Source organism: Coregonus clupeaformis, unplaced genomic scaffold (assembly GCF_020615455.1).
Source record: "Coregonus clupeaformis isolate EN_2021a unplaced genomic scaffold, ASM2061545v1 scaf0002, whole genome shotgun sequence".
NCBI lineage: Eukaryota > Metazoa > Chordata > Actinopteri > Salmoniformes > Salmonidae > Coregonus > Coregonus clupeaformis.
This window is the reverse complement of record NW_025533457.1, coordinates 1,573,991-1,582,796: the sequence shown is the minus strand read 5'-3', so window position 1 is coordinate 1,582,796 and position 8,806 is coordinate 1,573,991.

Sequence of the window (8,806 nt, the reverse complement as noted above, 5' to 3'; positions counted from 1 at the left end):
TGAAATCCATAAATTAGGGCCTAATGATTTTATTTCAATTTACTGATTTTCTTCTATGAACTGTAACTCGGTAAAATCTTTGAAATTGTTGCATGTTGCGTTTATATTTTTGGTCAGTATACTTGAAAATACATATTTCTACTGCACTTGGAAAAATCGTTGGATGTGGGTCGATCGATGGATCGTTGGATCGCTTGATGTGTGTTCAGTACCCTCTGGCCTGTCGTCCTCCAGGTGGACTTTGGCTTTGCCAAGAACATCCGGGTCAGAGCCTGAACCTGGACGTTCTGCGGGACTCCGGAGTACGTGGCTCCAGAGATCATCCTGAACAGGGGACACAACATCAGTGTAGACTTCTGGTCCCTAGGCATCCTGGTCTATGAGCTGCTGACAGGCAGCTCAGTGCTGGGAGATGTGTTTGGGTTAAGGGGTCAGGGGTTAAGGTTAGGGTCAGTGCTGGGAGATGTGATCGGGTTAGGGGACAGGGGTTAAGGTTAGGGGTTAGGGTCAGTGCTGGGAGATGTGTTTGGGTTAGGGGACAGAGGTTAAGGTTAGGGGTTAGGGTCAGTGCTGGGAGATGTGTTTGGGTTAGGGGACAGAGGTTAAGGTTAGGGGTTAGGGTCAGTGCTGGGAGATGTGTTTGGGTTAGGGGACAGGGGTTAAGGTTAGGGGTTAGGGTTAGTGCTGGGAGATGTGTTTGGGTTAGGGGACAGAGGTTAAGGTTATGGTCAGTGCTGGGAGATGTGTTTGGGTTAGGGGACAGGGGTTAAGGTTATGGTCAGTGCTGGGAGATGTGGGATGTGTTCTCTGTGTTTGCCTTAAAAGGATAGTGCGAGATTTAGGCAATTAAGCATTAGCGTCGGCGCAATGAATGGAAGCCTACAGGAACTAATAGCATGCTAGTTGTTCCAGTGGTGGAAAAAGTACGCAATTATCATACTTGAGTAAAAGTAAAGATACCTTAATAGAAAATGACTCAAGTAAAAGTGAAAGTCACCCAGTAAAATACTACTTGAGTAAAATTAATAGTATTTGGATTTAAATATGCTTAAGTATCAAAAGTAAAAGTATAAATTATGTAAAATTCCTTATATATACAGTACCAGTCAAAGGTTTGGACACACCTACTCATTCCAGGGTTTTTCTTTATTTTTACTATTTTCTACATTGTAGAATAATAGTGAAGACATCAAAACTATGAAATAACACATATGGAATCATGTAGTAACCAAAAAAGTGTTAAACAAATCAAAATATATTTTACATTTGAGATTCTTCAAAGTAGCCACTCTTTGCCTTGATGACAGCTTTGCACACACTTGGAGTAAAAAGTACATTATTTTCTTTAGGAATGTAGTGAAGTAAAAATAAAAGTTGTCAAAAATATGAATAGTAAAGTAAAGTACAGATACCCCAAAAACTACTTAAGTAGTACTATAAAGTATTTTTACTTAAGTACTTTTCACCACTGATTTGTTCCTGTACACTTCCAGTCATTGTGCTAATGTTAGTTAATGCTAGTTCAATCAATCAATCAATTTTATTTTATATAGCCCTTCTTACATCAGTTAATGCTAGTTAATGCTTGTTAATGCTAGTTAATGCTAGTTAATGCTAGTTAATGTTTGTTAATGCTAGTTAATGCTAGTTAATGCTAGTTAATGTTTGTTAATGCTTGTTAATGCTAGTTAATGCTAGTTAATGTTAGTTAATGCTAGTTAATGCTAGTTAGCAACTTCTTTCAAACTGTGTAACGAGACATAAGAATGGCATCCATGGGTTCATCAGCCAAAACCTCCCTTTAATGCTTCAGTAATGCTTCAGTAATACTTCAGTAATACCTCAGTAATGCTTCAGTAATACTTCAGTAATACCTCAGTAATGCTTCAGTAATACTTCAGTAATACCTCAGTAATGCTTCAGTAATACTTCAGTAATACCTCAGTAATGCTTCAGTAATACTTCAGTAATACCTCAGTAATGCTTCAGTAATACTTCAGTAATACCTCAGTAATACTTCAGTAATACCTCAGTAATGCTTCAGTAATACTTCAGTAATACCTCAGTAATACTTCAGTAATGCTTCAGTAATGCTTCAGTAATACTTCAGTAATACTTCAGTAATACCTCAGTAATGCTTCAGTAATACTTCAGTAATACCTCAGTAATGCTTCAGTAATACTTCAGTAATACCTCAGTAATGCTTCAGTAATACCTCAGTAATGCTTCAGTAATACTTCAGTAATACTTCAGTAATGCTTTAGTAATACTTCAGTAATACTTCAGTAATGCTTCAGTAATGCTTCAGCAATGCTTCAGTAATGCTTCAGCAATGCTTCAGTAATACTTCAGTAATGCTTTAGTAATACTTCAGTAATACTTCAGTAATGCTTCAGTAATGCTTTAGTAATACCTCAGTAATGCTTCAGTAATGCTTTAGTAATACTTCAGTAATACTTCAGTAATGCTTCAGTAATGCTTCAGTAATGCTTCAGTAATGCTTTAGTAATACTTCAGTAATACTTCAGTAATGCTTCAGTAATGCTTCAGTAATGCTTTAGTAATACTTCAGTAATGCTTCAGCAATGCTTCAGTAATACTTCAGTAATGCTTCAGTAATGCTTCAGTAATGCTTCAGTAATGCTTCAGTAATGCTTTAGTAATACTTCAGTAATACTTCAGTAATGCTTCAGTAATGCTTCAGTAATGCTTTAGTAATACTTCAGTAATGCTTCAGCAATGCTTCAGTAATACTTCAGTAATGCTTCAGTAATGCTTCAGTAATGCTTCAGTAATGCTTCAGTAATACCTCAGTAATGCTTCAGTAATGCTTTAGTAATACTTCAGTAATACTTCAGTAATGCTTCAGTAATGCTTCAGTAATGCTTTAGTAATACTTCAGTAATGCTTCAGCAATGCTTCAGTAATACTTCAGTAATGCTTCAGTAATGCTTCAGTAATGCTTCAGTAATGCTTCAGTAATACCTCAGTAATGCTTCAGTAATGCTTCAGTAATACTTCAGTAATGCTTCAGTAATACCTCAGTAATGCTTCAATAATGCTTCAGTAATACTTCAGTAATGCTTCAGTAATGCTTCAGCAATACTTCAGTAATGATTCAGTAATACTTCAGTAATGCTTCAGTAATACTTCAGTAATGCTTCAGTAATGCTTCAGTAATACTTCAGTAATGCTTCAGCAATGCTTCAGTAATACTTCAGTAATGCTTCAGCAATGCTTCAGTAATACCTCAGTAATGCTTCAGTAATGCTTCAGTAATACTTCAGTAATGCTTCAGTAATGCTTCAGTAAATCTTCAGTAATGCTTCAGTAAAGTTCACACTGTTCTATAGTTTCAAGTCTGCTGCATTTGTAATGAAGGTTGCTTAGGTATTCATGTTTGGAGGATAAAGTGTCTGCTTCCTTACCCCAGTCCTCCGTTCTCAGGCAACGACCCTATGATGACTTACACCTTCACCCTGAAGGTCATCGAGAAGATGGACTTCCCCAAGAAGATCACCAAGAAACCATACTGTGCAGGTAGGTACAACCAGAGATACATCCTCATTATAAAACAGGACTACAGGACATAGTACTGAACATCCATGACGAATGGCACTGGTAGAGCATTGCGCCAGGGTTGTGGGTTCGATTCCCACAGGGGGCCAGTATGAAAATATATGCACTCACTAACTGTAAGTTGCTCTGGATAAGAGCGTCTGCTAAATGACTCAAATGTAAAATGTAATATAATGCACTACTTTTGACCAGGGCCCACCAGACTATAACCTCATACCACCAGCCAGAGAACATCTTTCATCTGCTTTGTAATTACTGATAAGAAGAGCTCATTTACCGCTGCCTCTCTCTCTCTCTCTCTCTCTCTCTCTCTCTCTCTCTCTCTCTTTCCCCCCTCTCTCTTCCTTCTCCTCTATGTCTGTCTGTCTCTCTCTCCCCCCTCGCTCCCCCTCTCTCTCTCTCTCTCTCTCTCTCTCTCTCTCTCTCTCGCTCTCGCTCTCGCTCTCGCTCTCGCTCTCTCTCTCGCTCTCTCTCTCTGTCTCTCTCCCCCTCTCTCTCTCTCTCTCTCTCTCTCTCTCTCTCTCTCTCTCTCTCTCTCTCTCTGTCTCTCTCTCCCTCTCTCCCCTCTCTCTCTCTCTCTCGCTCTCTCTCTCTCTCTCTCTCTCTCTCGCCCTCTCTCTCGCTCTCTCTCTCTCTCTCTCTCTCTCTCTCTCTCTCTCTCTCTCTCTCTCTCTCTCTCGGTCTCTCTCTCAATTCTATTTCAATTTAAGGGCTTTATTTATTGCCAAAGCAAGTGAAGTAGATAGTTAACAAAAATTAACAGTAAACATTACACTCACACAAGTTCCAAAGGAATAGAGACATTACAAATGTCATATTATGTATATATACAGTGTTGTAATGATGTGCAAATAGTTAAAGTACAAAAGGGAAAATAAATCAACATAAATATGGGTTGTATTTACAATGGTGTTTGTTCTTCACTGGTTGTCCTTTTCTTGTGGCAACAGGTCACAAATCTTGCTGCTGTGATGGCACACCGTGGTATTTCATCCAGTAGATAAGAGAGTTTATCAAAATTGGGTTTGTTTTTTAATTATTTGTGGGTCTGTGTAATCTGAGGGAAATATGTCTCTAATATGGTCATACATTTGGCAGGAGGTTAGGAAGTGCTGCACAGTTTCCACCTCATTTCTGCCTACGGCGGCCTTTCTCAAAAGCAAGGCTCACTGAGTCTGTCCATAGTCAAAGATTTCCTTAAGTTTGGGTCAGTCACAGTGGTCAGGTATTCTGCCACTGTGTACTCTCTGTTTAGGGCCAAATAGCATTCTAGTTTGCTCTGTTTATTTGTTAATTCTTTCCTATGTGTGCAATGGTGTCTAGATGGAATTTGTATTTGTGGTCCTGGCAACTGGACCTTTTTTGGAACATCATTATTTTTGTCTTACTGAGATTTACTGTCAGTGTCCAGGTCTGACGGAATCTGTGCAGAAGATCTAGGTGCTGCTGTAAGCCCTCCTTGGTTGGTGACAGAAGCACCAGATCATCACCAAACAGTAGACATTTGACTTCAGATTCTAGTAGGGTGAGGCCGTGTGCTGCAGACTGTTCCAGTGCCCTCGCCAATTCATTTATAGGTCCCCTGTAGCTCAGTTGGTAGAGCATGGCGCTTGCAACGCCAGGTTTGTGGGTTCGTTTCCCACGGGGGGCCAGTATGAAAAATGTATGCACTCACTAACTGTAAGTCGCTCTGGATAAGAGCGTCTGCTAAATGACTAAAATGTAAAATGTAAATATATATATATATATATATATATATATATATATGTTGAAGAGGGTGGGGCTTAAGCTGCATCCCTGTCTCACCCCATGGCCCTGTGGAAAGAAATGTGTGTGTTTTTTGCCAATTTTAACCGCACACTTGTTTGTGTACATGGATTTTATAATGTTGTATGTTTTTCCCCCAACACCACTTTCCATCAATTTGTATAGCAGACCCTCATGCCAAATTGAGCCAAAAAGCTTTTTTGAAATCAACAAAGCATGAGAAGACTTTGCCTTAGTTTTGGTTTGTTTGTCAATTAGGGTGTGCAGGGTGAATACGTGGTCTGTTGTATGGTAATTTGGTATAAAGCCAATTTGACATTTGCTCAGTGCATTGTTTTCACTGAGGAAATGTACAAGTCTGCTGTTAATGATAAAGCAGAGGATTTTCCCAAGGTTGCTGTTGACACATATCCCACGGTAGTTTTCGGGGTCAAATTTGTCTCCACTTTTGTGGATTGGGGTGATCAGTCCTTGGTTCCAAATATTGGGGAAGATGCCAGAGCTAAGGATGATGTTAAAGAGTTTAAGTATAGCCAATTGGAATTTGTGGTCTTTTATCAATTCATTGAGGATACCATCAACACCACAGGCCTTTTGGGGTTGGAGGGTTTGTATTTTGTCCTGTAGTTCATTCAATGTAATTGGAGAATCCAGTGGGTTCTGGTAGTCTTTAATAGTTGATTCTAAGATTTGTATTTGATCATGTATATGTTTTTGCTGTTTGTTCTTTGTTATAGGGCCAAAAAGATTGGAGAAGTGGTTTATCCATACATCTCCGTTTTGGATAGATAACTCTTCATGTTGCTGTTTCTCTCTGCTACCGCACGGAAAGCGGTACCGGAGCGCCAAGTCTAGGTCCAAAAGGCTTCTTAACAGCTTCTACCCCCAAGCCATAAGACTCCTGAACAGCTAATCATGGCTACCCGGACTATTTGCATTGTCCCCCCGTATTACGCTGCTGCTACTCTGTTTATTATCTATGCATAGTCACTTTAACTCTACCCACATGTACATATTACCTCAATTACCTCGACTAGCCGGTGCCCCCGCACATTGACTCTGCAACGGTACCCCCTGTATATATAGCCTCCCTACTGTTATTTTATTTTACTTCTGCTCTTTTTTTCTCAATACTTTTTTTGTTGTTGTTTTATTTTTACTTTTTTTGTTAAAAATAAATGCACTGTTGGTTAAGGGCTGTAAGTAAGCATTTCACTGTAATGTCTGCACCTGTTGTATTCGGCGCATGTGACCAATAACATTTGATTTGATTTGATTTGATTTGTTTAGTGTTTTCCAATTTTCCCAGAAGTGGTTAGAGTCTATGGATTTTTCAGTTACATTGAGCTGATTTCTGACATGCTGTTCCTTCTTTTTCCGTAGTGTATTTCTGTATTGTTTTAGTGATTCACCATAGGCTCAGGTTCTGGGTCTCTATGTTTTTGGTTGGATAGGTTTCTCAATTTCTTTCTTAGGTTTTTGCATTCTTCATCAAACCATTTGTCATTGTTGTTGATTTTCTTAGGTTGTCTGCTTGAATTTTTTGATCTGATAGGGAAGCTGAGAGGTCAAATATACTGTTTAGGTTTTCTACTGCCAAGTTTACACCTATCTGTTCTCTTCTACCTTTACTGGCTGGAAAAGTACCAGGATGTTGTCTCTGGTTTTGAAATTGAATTTAGAGAACAGAATTTGAAAACTGAATCTGAAAGCATCTGAGAAATAATGGTTTGTAAACTTGATACACAGACAATGAATGCAATATCTACCATATTGAAACTGAATATATAAATATTGAATTAGAATATTAAATTACATTACATTACATTTTAAAACTGAATGTAATATTCATTCAATATCCTAATACAAAATCCAAAATTATAAAATTTAAAATGCAATTTCTGTTGGCACTAAAATCGCTCCATAGAGGAGACTGATTAGTTACCATCGCTCCATAGAGGAGACTGATTAGTTACCATCGCCTACTTCAGAGAACACAAACACTCCCATCTTTCATAACGAGAGAGAGAGAGAGGGGAGTGGCACAGTACAGGCAGGCCCACCACCAGACAGACAGAGTCAGAACCGTTCACTAGGCCTATCTATTGGTAATCAAATGCTGTATTCCAACTTCAGTAAAGCAGAGCCTATCATCAATGAACAGGCTTGGATGTTCTACATGCAACAGGCCGAAGATTGCTCTGTGTCATTAGTGAAGAGACAGAGCAGGCGAGCCAGCGAGGAAGAGAGGAGGGGGCAGGCAGAAAGAACCGTGCACATAGACGGGTTGGTTGGTTAGCAACAAAACTGATGTGTGCACAACTTTGGGGCAAAACAGACAGGGTTTGCTTAGACTGTCGACAGCATGTAAAATATATGTCGTCTCCAATGTTTATTGAAAACATAAATACATCAATCAATCAATCAATTTTATTTTATATAGCCCTTCTTACATCAGCTAATATCTCGAAGTGCTGTACAGAAACCCAGCCTAAAACCCCAAACAGCTAGTAATGCAGGTGTAGAAGCACGGTGGCTAGGAAAAACTCCCTAGAAAGGCGAAAACCTAGGAAGAAACCTAGAGAGGAACCAGGCTATGAGGGGTGGCCAGTCCTCTTCTGGCTGTGCCGGGTGAAGATTATAACAGAACCATGCCAAGATGTTCAAAAATGTTCATAAGTGACAAGCATGGTCAAATAATAATCAGGAATAAATCTCAGTTGGCTTTTCATAGCCGATCATTAAGAGTTGAAAACAGCAGGTCTGGGACAGGTAGGGGTTCCATAACCGCAGGCAGAACAGTTGAAACTGGAATAGCAGCAAGGCCAGGCGGACTGGGGACAGCAAGGTGTCATCATGCCCGGTAGTCCTGACGTATGGTCCTAGGGCTCAGGTTCTCAGAGAGAAAGAGAGAACGAGAGAATTAGAGAGAGCATACTTAAATTCACACAGGACACTGGATAAGACAGGAGAAGTACTCCAGGTATAACCAACTAACCCCAGCCCCCCGACACATAAACTACTGCAGCATAAATACTGGAGGCTGAGACAGGAGCGGTCCGGAGACACTGTGGCCCCATCCGAAGAAACCCCGGACAGGGCCAAACAGGAAGGATATAACCCCACCCACTCTGCCAAAGCACAGCCCCCGCACCACTAGAGGGATATCCTCAACCACCAACTTACAATCCTGAGACAAGGCCGAGTATAGCCCACAGAGGTCTCCACCACAGCACAAACCAAGGGGGGCGCCAACCCAGACAGGAAGATCACGTCAGTAACTCAACCCACTCAAGTGACGCACCCCTCCCAGGGGACGGCATGAAAGAGCACCAGCAAGCCAGTGACTCAGCCCCTGCAACAGGGTTAGAGGCAGAGAACCCCAGTGGAGAGGGGAACCGGCCTGGCAGAGACAGCAAGGGCTGTTCGTTGCTCCAGAGCCTTTCCGTTCACCTTCACA